Consider the following 13532-nt stretch of genomic DNA (forward strand, 5'->3'; position numbering starts at 1 on the left):
GGCTGCCCGATCGCGCGGGCAACAAGTTAAAACCCGAGCCGTAGAAAGTCTATGGCTCGGGTTTTAAGGACCCTGACCGCTGGCTGTAAAAATACAGCCAGCGGTCGGGAACCAGTTAATGGCAGAGCGGGGAGATACCTCCCTGCTCTGCCGTAGTGTTCAGTGGCGTCCTGCTGTAGCAGCCATAGCGGCTGCTAGCGGAGCCTGCGGCCATGGTGGGGGCACGTGCCGGTGGGCGACACGGGCCCCCTCATGCCGCGGGCCCCGTAGCAGCCGCTACTGCTGCTACGGCGGTAGTTACGCCACTACCTCTAGGTATACAACTTGAGATTATTATTAATTTGATAATAGAGATAATGAACTACTGCTTAAAGATGTAGAATTTTCTTTTCAACCCAGTGTTCGTTTAAGTGCTCTGTTTATCAGCCATGCTGTTCACAATTTTGCAGATCGTATGTTCACTATTTTGACCAGTATCAGCAATCTGATAAAAAATAAAATTTTATACACATTAAATAAATGTTGGTGGCTCTCGATGATTTTATCAGGATTTGCCAACAGTCTAATCTGTATGGGGGCTTCCCCTAGAAATGGGATCAGACATGTTGGATTTCAACATGCCCAATCCTTTGCTTATCCTGTAAACAAAAGTCGAAAGAGGTATCTGGCCGTGGCTTACACCTGAGCAGCCAACTTGCACGGTTAGCCTATCTAAGAATGCAAGGTGGTTGTGGGAGATAGCTGTCCGTGGCTAGCTTAAGACAAAGAAAAGCAGTAGTCAATTTAAGGGAACGCCATACCTAGAAATAAACATTAAAAGTAAACAAAAGAAATACTGTGACACGCCTTACCTGTGTCGTCCTATGAATTTTTTAATGATGACTTAATAAAGCTCTTTTTATACCATATTTTGCAAATGTGCTGAGGAAAAAGGTATCTTCTTTGAAAAACAAAAGAAATACTTCCCCACAATGTTTGTCAGCCTGTAGGGATTGTTTAGAGCTCCTGAAATAAACAGTATTGTAGAAACCCTGGGGAAAGCAAAGATGTTCATTTCCTTCTCTTCCTTTTTCGGCTTGTTGAGGGGCGTAGTTTAGCAAAGGGTTTGTCTCCTATCGTAACCAGAGCAGTGGGGGAGGCTTCTGCTGCAGCCAGTTGTCTTGTAGCCAGACACAGGCCTATGAGAAGGAGTGAATGGCTTATCTCCTGGAACATATATAGAAGATTTCTTTAGTCCATGATCAACGAAAATTACAGAAGCAAACAAAAGTTAGAAACTATATCAACCTGGAAAGGGTCACAGATTTCTAAGGCTCTCTGACTATCAAACCCTTCAGGTCAATACTTAAGACTTTCTTGTAAAAAAAAATGAATGAAGTTTAGAAGAAGCATAAAATCAAAATTTCCTGAACAAATTCATTCTCTACAAAAGCTGATCTTGAGGTCCTGGGACAAAAGGACAGCATCTTTAGATCAGACACTGAATTTAACAGCAGAAGTAAAACTTTTTCTATAGTGGTGGATGCTGAGCGACAACCTCAAGTTGGTAATAGTATGGATTCCGAAACCAGTAGTAACTAACAACAGACTCCGGTTAAGGAGCCCATTTCACTCCTTCCAGGGTTCATGGCATCTGAAACATAGATCATCCAATTACAAAGAATTCATCACAATCTGAGAAGTGCTAAGAAAAACAGAAATTCTAATGTTGGGAAAACATCTGAAAGTATACTCAGACAATGTGAATAGGTAGCTTTTATCCAACATCAGGGAGGAGCGAGACATTGTCCTCTTCAGAACCTGAAAAAGGACATTTCCATTTTGTCCAATCATGACCGCACGACTGGAAAATGTCACCTGACCTCTGTAGAGTTTAAAAGGCCCCTAAACTCAACCAGTGTTTTTCCTGCCCCTACAGAGGACCGGTGCAGAGGGTCCTCTCATCGTGCGGTTAGAAGAGGATGAAGACATCCTAGGGCTCACAAAGACTCCTGATGGGGCTTGATCGGGTTCCTCGTCTCCCTCCTCCAGCCGAACTGATCCTCATTTTACACCATTGCGGAGCTCTACAGGGTCCTTTCGGCAGCCTCTGCGTCTTCGCTAGGTTGTCAGGATGCCAACGTAGATGGGCATTGCGTAGCTCTAGATAAAGTCAGGAGGCCTACGTTGATGGGGATCACGTTGGGTATGTGGACCCACTGGGCCGTACCGCCTTGACGGTATGGCAGTTGGCCAACAGGACACAGGTCACAGTCTATAGTTCGTATAGTATACCTTTGGTAGTTCAGACAGTAGCAAGATGGGATTGGTTGGGACTAGGCAGCAGGCAGGCGCCAGACGTGGCGCAGCAGGACATGCGTGGTACGCAGCACAGCACAACTTCAGCTCAACACGGCACTTGACCAGGATAGCACGGGGAACACTGGGAACTGGAAAACACTTAGGAGACCATTTGCATATACATACTAGGATAACGACAACAAGGCTCAGGCATTGTAGGGAGGGGCACAGCCCTTCTTATAGTCCATGGTGCTCTGGGAGCAATCAGCTCAATCTCCCACCTGTGTGCGACCTGGCTCCTTGTCTGGACTGAGCTTGCGAGCGCACCCTGTTGGTCACTGGAACAGGACGGCTGCATGTGCAGACATCTCTGGAGAGAAGGGTGTTGACCGGCTCGAAGGAGTTCAGGGTCAGCGACCACAGACATTACAGATGGGCTTCGTGACACTCTTGATGACGTCAGGGCGCCGACGCCGAAGGCATCGTGAGGCTGCGCTGGATGACATCCAGACGTGACGCCAACGCTACGACCATGTAATGTCACCATCATGGCGGTACCCTCTGCAGGAAGCACCTTGAGTTCATCCAACCGGAGATGCCATGGAAGATATGGCTATCCTCCCTTCATCTGTAAGTGACCATTTCATTTGGGGTTTGGTGGTCTGGCTTAATTATAGGGTTATGCTATGATTCTGCTCTTGTAGGGGGAAAAGGAAACCCATAAGTTTAATTCTGACTCCAAGTCTGACTCAAAAGTTGAACTTAAATCCGACCCTAAAAAAACACCAAAAAGTGCATCAAGTGTTGTAAGAAACTGGAAGCTTCATCTAAAAAAAAATCTATGTGCTAACTATCACTAAGGTGAGTAAGGACCAACAGCCGTCTGTTTTGAACAACTTGAGATCTGTGATAATAACCTACCGTTTTTATTAAACATCAATACATTATAAAAATTATACATTTTATTAAATTAAAGAAATATAAAACACGTATGTATAGAAAATCAGAGATGATTTGCCTCAGTGTGTTAGTGGACACCAGGTAACAAATACGAAATACATTGTATCACAACATTAGACCAAATTGTACACGCTCTATTATTTAACAATGTTTAGAAGAAAACAGATGGTGGAGATAATATAAACTCCGTCTCTATGCAAGCTCCCACATCTAATAGTCTAAGTGGTTAAATTCTCTTCCAATCACATTCAGATAAAGTTAGTCCATGAAGCAATGCATGACATGTGTAACTATGATGGTAACTTACCCATTGTAAATATAAAAATGGCTACCTGGCTAACTTGAGATGTATAGTCAGAGAAGAGGTTCAGGCCTCCCTCTTCCAGGAGTCCTGGGGGCCTAAAACCATAAGCACCCATGAGTAGAGTTGATTTCTGATTCAGAGAATGAAGAGTTTAATTTATCAGATGGTGAAATTGAATACTATAAATCTGTCAGTAAACCACCTGAGGGAAGTAAAAAATACTACTTTTCCTCAAAAGATATTGAGATACTTATTAAAGCTGTAAGAGACACGATGGGTTTGACAGAGTTTCAACAACCCATAATATACAAAACGAGATGTTTGATGGTCTCAGAGCGAAACCTAAATATGTGTTTCTGGTTAATGAAAATGGAAAAAGTTTGGTCAGGGAAGAATGGTGAAAGTAAACTTATCATGTCCCTGGAATTCAGGAATAGGCTTTATTTGGTCCTAAAGGTACGGACATACAGGTGGCCAAAAGAGTTAAAAATAAAAACTATCTTCCCTTTGATGATTCAACTCAATTATGTGATCCTATGGATAGGAAAATGGATAGCGCGCTAAGAAAAGCATGGGAAACCTCAGCTCCCACTATGGAAACTAACGTCGTATCTACCTCAGTAGCTATGGCCATGTGTATATGGATTAATCCGTTAGAAAATCACCTTATTATGATGACACCAAGGGAGGACATGAATAATTCCCTTCCCCTCTTAAAAATGGCCACTGGGTTACTCGTTGATTCCTCGGCAGAATCTGTCAGGTTTGGGGCTAGATCTTCTGCCCTAGAAAATACCAGTAGAAGAGTATAATGGCTAAAAAGTTGGAAAGGGGGAATAAATCTAGAACCAATTTTTGTGCACTTTTATGTAGGGGCTCCTATTTTCTGGGGCCAGATTTGGAAAAGCTTTCCTGAAGAAAACCAAAATACTCTTTTTTTCATAAATCCCATACTTGGGTTCCCACTAAAAATTATAAAGGGAAAGGCAAAACAGGGACATACAGCTATCCTAAGGGGGTAAACGGGGCGGGCTCTATCTTTACTTAAATTTAGCCCCAAAATAAACCATGACGCCAGGCAGGGAGGAGGGAGACTAAAAATTTGTTTTCAGGCTCGAGAAAATATGACCTCACACCCATGGGTTTTAAAAATCATCTTCAAGGGTTACAAAATAGAGTTCATATTCCTCCCTCCAAGAAATGTTGTTGTAACCCACCAACCATCCCTCTTGCATCAAAAATTAAAAGAAGGTATCTGGGACCTTCTAAAACTGGGTGCAATTATCCCTGTCGCCCCAGAAGAAATAGGCCAGGGTTACTACTCCCTGTTCTTCGTACCAAAACCCAACGGCTCATACTTTATGATTATAAACCTCAAAAGACTGAACAGATTGATCCGTTATTACAAACTCAAAATGGAATCTATCAGGTCCATGACTCCTTAATAAATATAAATTCCATGATGTGCACAATAGACGTCAAGGATGCTTATTTTCACGTCCCTATTCACAAAATATTCCAGAAATATCTGAGGTTTGCAATTCAAGAAGACATTTTCAGTTTCAATGTCTCCCTTTTGTGATTTCTCCCTTTTTGTTTTCCAAAGTTGTAAAGAGATGTGGCCTTCCTAAGAAATCAATCCGTAATTATTGTCCCAAACCTAGACGAACCAAACTAATTGCGGAACGAGGGTGAATAATAAACCATTCTTGGAAACAAAAATATATTTTTAGGAGTCCTCCTGGACTCCACCACCCAACATTCGTATCTCCCACACATGAGGAGGAGCGACATGATAGTGTGGTTCAAAAATTTTCGCCAAAAAACTTCCTGTACTATCCGTCAAGGCTATCAAAATTTTGGGTTTGCAGCCCAAGTGACAGCTGCAGTCTAGGATTTGGCTACAGCGGTCTCATGGAATGCAACATCATCCCAGGAGGCCGGACTGGATGAAGAAACACAGACTTCTGGGTAAGCATGGTTTGTTTTTTTCGGGTTTTTTTATTTTATTTACGCTGCTGTTTTTTTCCACAGCGTGGGCATAAGCTTAACTAAATCTCATCCACTTTGCTGCTACTGTAAATACTCGTTCATTAGCTGATTGTATTGTTTACGCAGCCTAAAATATTTTCGTTGTCGGCAGCAAATCTCCCTGTAAACAGGAAGACATGCTGCCGACATGATAGAAATGTATGGGGACGAGCGATCGTAGTAACAACCGCTCGTCCCCATACATAGCTCCTTGAGAAAGGAGCAAACGAGCGCCGATCAACAAGCTGTCTCGTTAATCGGCGCTCGTTTACACAACCCACGTCGAGCCGTGTAAGAGTACCCATAGACTTCGATGAAGACTCGCAAACATGGAAGAATTACCAATACTCTCTTCCCCTTTATCCTCAGGTTTATAGGAATAATGGGGACATGGGAAAACGAGGGCCCTCCCAGATCAGACATTACACATAGGATATGCCATGAATGTCAGGTGGCTAAATACCCCCCTAGGGCTCTAAATATAAAATCCCACAGAAATGCACAACTATAAAGCTTTCTATTATAAACATGAGTTGGTAAACCACCATACACACCTCTTCATGTACCGGAGGACTGGTGACAGCTCACTCCACCCGACTCTGGTCTGTTATAAAGACGAAGAGTCTACAAATAAAATCAAAGACTCTCTATTAGTAGATGTCCGGTAATAAGGAAACTGAATGTAAATGTGAAGAAATCTCCATTATACTCAATATCAATGACTTCTCACTGCACAGACTTCAAGAAAGAAGGAATAATAATGTTATTAGGACCAGAAATATATAAAAATGACAAAATAAGAAATATGGAGGCTGCACAAGAAGAACAAATATATCATGGCAGTACAGGCGGGACTGTGGTCAATGTGGTAATATGCAATAATGTGCAAAATAGAACAAATTGTTTCATGTAACTAAAACTGCACAAACCCCAATTATTCTTTTTCTTCCTGTGACCCACCAAATAAGTTGTACAGGCCACGGTGTGTGATGGGGATAAGCTTTATGTTAATAAAGGATTATGTTATCACCCCAGGTATCCACCAAATGTAAACTATGGGTTCCAAGATATAAAATGTGAGATGTAGAAGAAAGCACAAGGCCCTGACCATTGTCTGTATCCCATATACTTCTGATGGCAGCCCTGCTGTTATATACGGATATTGTATAATCTACTGTAAATGATAAGAATAAAGGGTCACTGAGAAGTTCTGTCATCATATAATAATGTAATGTCCCCAAAACATTACTATAAAGATAATGTGTTGTAATTGTATTTTATGACCTTTTTCCAACTATTAGGTACTGTCACTTTAAAGAAGTAAATGTGAATTTGCGATGCATTGTTTTACAGCTTATGCAGGAGTGTCAGATATGGGGGAAGTTTCCAGAAGGTGGGAGGAGCTTAGGGGATAGAGGAGAGTCCTGATGTAGTTGGAGAAGTCAGAGTTGCAGAGAGTGAGCAGTTGAGGTAACAGCAAAGTGGAGTTGCTCCTGGGTTTTATCCATCTTAGATCCAGAGACAGGCTGCCTACAACATCAGGCCATAGAAAAGCTCGCAGAAGGAAAATGAACAAGCTGAAGAGAAGTAGTTCTTAGAAAGCCATTTTGGGATTTTGAGCAACGCCACCATGTATGTTGGTGAGTCTCATCCGTCATTATACTAGCCCTGACTACCCGTGATAGAGGCAGAAGGAGCACAGGCCATTACAGAGATTGGACAGATACTGCATTGTCCCGCATACTATGGGGTCAGCTATGCCCTAGAATTGCCGAGGGTAGGATCCTGCCGATTAGATGAGAAGCAGAGGATTGAGATTTACTATAAGGAATTGTGCCTCCATTCTATGTGGAAGATTGTAACCGCCATGTTTGATGCTGAAGTAAATTGTGCCACGAGCGAGCCTGTTCAACTACCACCTCAACCTCCTGTCTTATGCTGTAACCAATGTAACCATCAAGCGTATTGTGCCCAGTAAAATCTACTGTGAAAGTTTATTGAACCCTGTCTCCTGGAACATCTGTATTTCGGGGTACACCACATAACACCCCAGGGGACAGAGAGCAGTGTATCCCGTAAGCACCACTTTTATTTCCCTGGTTCCGCGGCCCGAGGAGCAGGAGAGCGAGAAAGGGCGCCGCCGTGACCAAAAGGCGCCAAAACCAACGCCAGCTTCGAGAGCCCCTTCCTCCGCGACTTGGCGCCCGCGGTTTACCACAATAGCATGATACACCAGAGCAAATATTACCAATAACATAGAGTAGAAGAACCTTATAATACACACTGCAGCTGCTGCAGAACCTCGTATTAAAGAAGCAGGAGCTCCACATGAATTACCGACTGGATAACATGAATTATCTTCTTCCTCTACACAACAGAGGATCTGGAGCAGCTAAGATTATATATAAAAGGATCACAATGCTGTGTAATAGGAGCCCCAGCCGCTGCAGAACCTCAATCAGTGACTGACATAACAGCAGGGTAACAATGACCCCCAAATAGCTCCATCTACAATAATCCCCCAGAGAATACCTGCCTTATTACACAGGTTAGAACAGATGGTTTCAGCGTGAAGCAGGAAAGTATTTTGTCGGTTTTCCTTTTTTATCTTCTGGGATCTAAACTTATTTTTGTCCATTTCCTCCACGTGCACTGATCTTACAGGTGAAATACAGATTTTATTTGGACTTTACCACAATAACTACAACTACTGCTTTTACTGATCTTTTAAATATGAACTTTTTTAAAAAATAATTAGATATGGAATAGCAGGAAAATCCCCTAGCTTCTAGCATTCTTATGGTGCCAATGTATGATGGGCACATCAGAAACTTAGCTCCACCTCTGGCTGGGGCAGTATTGGCAGGGAATGTTGGGGGGTAGTACTGGTTTACTTATGCGGCCCCCGGTGCTGTCAGACGACACATACAAGCTCCTCCTATTGCTGAGATGTTGGTTACTGGCTCCAACTATTGTATACAGAAATCTCCCGCCTCCTGACACACCCATGTTTTCAAATTAGCCAATCAGCTGCTCTGAGGACCATAACAGCTGCGAATCGACGTTTTTATCATATAGAAGCCTCAGTGGGATAGGCTGATAATCACGCCGGCTTGGATGATCTATTATATGTATTTATGGGGGCATCTATGGCAGACATGATTAGGGGTCTTACCTTTGACTGTAATTAAAACCACAGAAAAGGCCATACGCACAGATTAGGAGGAGGGTAAAAAACCCGTTCCAAACAGGACGCTGGGATAGCCTGGTGTGTGGATGTTTGGCATTGCATGCAGGGCAGCCCGCTCTCTTACAGTATGGGCGTTCTAAATAGGCTGCTATTCGGCGATATATGCTGTGCCTCACTATCCAAACACTATGCCTCCATGTTTTACACACTACACTCACGTTTTTGTACCACTCACAGCCCCAATTTCTACACTCTACACTTAGTACTGTCCCATATACCTCACATGTACACCATACACAGCACGGCAAACGTAAGCTCGCGAGATTACGATGTAAACTCATTTAAAACGAGATTACGCTTGCCTTGCTGGAAATCTCACAGAAAAGATTCAGACATGTCAGGATTCTGAATACACATGACATCCTGGCTGGAGGTAATGTATATTCATTATCAGGACATTGCTGTAATGTTAGTGTGTGTATGAGGCTGCAGATACCGATATAGCTATATCGCTAGTGCAGTGTAAATTAATCGAGAGAAGTGCATGACGCTGATTGGCCACTGATTGGTCAGCGTCATACATTACTCTGTACAACGCCCACTTGGTCTAAAGTAAAAACACGCCCATTTGGGCATTAAGAAACTCATTAGCATAAAGCTAAAAATCGCTCATAAAGTGGTAAAAATAGATCGTTTTTCTAAATAAAAATCACTGCTGTCACCTACATTATAGCGCCCATCTCCTTATGTAGGAGATAGGCCACTTATAATGTGGTGACAGAGTCTCTATAAAGATTTTTACAGCTTCCAATGAGTTCAATGGTAGCTGTATAAACTCATATGCACTGAGCTCCCCCTAGTGGTGACTGCCGGCAGCCAGTTTTATCATGTACTGTACAGAGGGAAGCAGGGAATTTAGAGCTGTATGAAGAAATGTATCAATGTATTCATGTTGGTTATCTGGTGCAAATATATTGAAAAATATGGCGTTCAGGCTGAGCAGTGAACATTAACTTAATGGCTGTCTGCCACTGTATTGAAAAACATCAGAAAAGACAGTAAACTGTTGAAAAGATTTTCCGAAAAAGATTTTGCAATTTGTTAAACTGTAGACCGCAATGTAAATGCACCCATGCATCCCCCAAATACCTTTTATTCTGATTTTAATAATGTCTTCCATTATTAATTCCAACGAGGCCATTTGTTTACCTCTGTCACGTCACTTTCCGGTGACGTCATAGCGCTGGCTTCTTTTCACATTCAATTTACGAATGTAAAATAAAACAGTAACTCTGAAAAAGGACTGAGCATCACTTGAAGATGTTGAAAGGCCGGCCCACTGATATTGACTTTGAACATAATGCACCCGTACACACAGTCGCACAGGATTATGGGTGAAGTGTGCAAAAAGAGGGTTTATGGCAAGTGGCATCACGTGACCGGCGAACTAAACAGGGTAAAAGTAGATTTTTGACAATCAAGGTACTTTCCAAAGTTGCTTAGCTTGCATTGCATAGAACAGCATTTCCCAAACTGTGGGTCACGACGCCCCATAAGACCTCTGGGGAGTCGCGAGCCACTCACTGATATGTGATACTACGGTCCGGATATGGCCGCTGATGGACGGGTCACCTGAACTGCATGTGTTGCCCTGTTATATTTTACATTTTTAGTGATGAGCAAAACAGTTTCCTTTTTTGTTTTTTGCCATTTTGATGACAAGCGATGCTGTACTTCACACATATAAGACAATGGAGGTTAAAAAACTTATTTTTGACTTGTTTTGCTCATTTGCTCATTTCTAATTCTCCAAAATTCATCCTTATCTTGTAAGTATTGCACATAATGCCATGCTCCTCACCCCAGTTTCCGATGCCAATCAGTGAAAATCAATCTGAGGGCGCCCGCTCCAGCAATACCAGCTGCATATGCATTTATAATTTCATGGTGAACACGGCAGTTATCATTACACAGACCTACAAAGTCAGCAGTGTCTTCATTACAATGGAGCTACAGTTTTGGGTAGCTTTTATCCATGCATGGAAGCAGTGTAGAGTGGACATTTTATTATATATGTATTAGGCAAGTGCACCCCTGATCTCTAGTTTAACTCTTTATGAACTTAGTGGATGAGCGGCTGACCATAAAATATCTCGATAAATAAAATAAAAATGAAGAAAATGGGACCAGAAATGAAAATAAGAAAAGATCCTGAGCTATCAAGATGGTGATAATATAAACTGCAATAATCCGTTATATCCTGGGGTATCATACACATCCAGGGGCATAGCTATAGGGGGTGCAGGGGTAGCAATGACATCTGGATCCTGGTGACGGAGGGTGCCCAAATGAAGCGTAATGTTTGATGCAAAATGTTCATCTGCCGGATATTTGGAAGGAGCCCTGCTAGCCCTATTACCTACAGATGTCGAATCTTGGATTATATACAAGAACATAACTACTAGAATACTGCCCCCTATGTACAGGAATATAACATGTTATACGGATTTGCTAGCAAAAGGAATGCAGTGGTCTGTTAATATATATAAATGTTCCCCATAACTGCCCCTATACCGTATAATGCCCTCCATATCAGCTCCTCCCGCAGTATAATTCCCCTCATAGCTGCCACACACAGTATAATGCCCCCCATAGCTTCCCCCACACAGTATAATGCCCCCATAGCTTCCCCCACACTGTATAATTCCCCCATAGCTGCCCCCACATGGTATAATGCCCCCATAGCTTCCCCCACACAGTATAATGCCCCCCATAACTTCCCCCACACAGTATAATGTTCCCCATAGCTGCCCCACACAGCATAATGCTCCCCATAGCTGACCCCACAGTATAATGCCCCCTCCCTCCCATACAAAGTATAATGCCCCGATATGTACGGACCAAATAGAAAAATAATAACATACATACTTACCTATCCCCATTCCCACGATGGGTGGAGGATCCTTTGCCTCCTCTGCACTGTGCTTAGTGTGCTGTGAGCGGCTCGGCAAAGGCAGGCACGATGTAGTGACGTCATCGCGCCTGTCTGCACCGAGTCACTCACATCGCACAGACCGGAGGAGGAGAAGGATCCTCCAATCGGCGGGGGAATGGAGATAGGTAAGTACGTATGTTATTATTTTTCTATTAGGTCCGTACATATGGGGGCATTATACTGTGTATGGGAGTGAGGTGGGACATTATACTGTGTATGGGAGGGGGGCATTATACTGTGTATGGGAGGGTGGGCATTATACTGTGTTACACTGTGTATGGGAGGGGGGGCAATATAGCTACGCCACTAATCACTCACATCTTCCTCAGTCTTCTGGCTGTGGGGGGAGCTAACTGTCTGTTGTGGTGGGCTGTGGGCAGAGCTCTATGTGGGCGGACCTCTATGTGAGCTTCGGACACCACGTCCTTCTCTGTTATATAATATATTAAACTGTCCCGTATACACAAGAATATAACTACTATAATACTGCCCCCTATATACAAGAATATAACTACTATAATACTGCCCCTATGTACAAGAATATAACTACTATAATACTGCCCCCTATGTACAAGAATAACTACTATAATACTGCACCATATATACAAGAATATAACTACTATAATACTGACCCCTATATACAAGAATATAACTACTATAATACTGCCCCTATGTAAAAGAATACAACTACTATAATACTGCCCCTATATACAAGAATATAACTACTATAATACTGCCCCTATGTAAAAGAATACAACTACTATAATACTGCCCCTATGTACAAGAATATAACTACTATAATGCTGACCCCTATGTACAAGAATATAACTACTATAATACTGCCCGCTATATACAAGAATATATCTACTATAATACTGACCCCTATGTACAAGAATATAACTACTATAATACTGCCCCTATGTACAAGAATATAACTACTATAATACTGACCCCTATGTACAAGAATATAACTACTATAATACTGACCCCTATATACAAGAATATAACTACTATAATACTGCCCCTATATACAAGAATATAACTACTATAATACTGCCCCTATGTAAAAGAATACAACTACTATAATACTGCCCCTATGTACAAGAATATAACTACTATAATACTGACCCCTATGTACAAGAATATAACTACTATAATACTGCCCGCTATATACAAGAATATAACTACTATAATACTGACCCCTATGTACAAGAATATAACTACTATAATACTGACCCCTATGTACAAGAATATAACTACTAGAATACTGACCCCTATATACAAGAATATAACTACTATAATACTGCCCCTATGTACAAGAATATAACTACTATAATACTGACCCCTATGTACAAGAATATAACTACTATAATACTGACCCCTATATACAAGAATATAACTACTATAATACTGCCCCTATATACAAGAATATAACTACTATAATACTGACCCCTATGTACAAGAATATAACTACTATAATACTGCCCCCCTATATACAAGAACATAACTACTATAATACTGATGTAATGACGGGGGGTAGGGAAACGGACAAGTGAGCCCTAGTCTACCCGCCACTCTGTCCCTGCCTACTTGCAACGACCCGCCCTAGGCGACGGGGTACAACTGGGCGGCGGTCCCTGCGCTCAGTAAGTGCACGACAAACATACAAGGGAATACAAGCAAGGGAAAGGGGCAGTTGCCCACGGCAACACCGTGAGCAACCAGAGTGGTGAACGAGCCGAGTCAAGCCAGGAGTGTGCGAGGTACCAAAC

The sequence above is a fragment of the Rhinoderma darwinii genome, chromosome 4, assembly GCF_050947455.1.
Source record: "Rhinoderma darwinii isolate aRhiDar2 chromosome 4, aRhiDar2.hap1, whole genome shotgun sequence".
Classification (NCBI taxonomy): domain Eukaryota; kingdom Metazoa; phylum Chordata; class Amphibia; order Anura; family Rhinodermatidae; genus Rhinoderma; species Rhinoderma darwinii.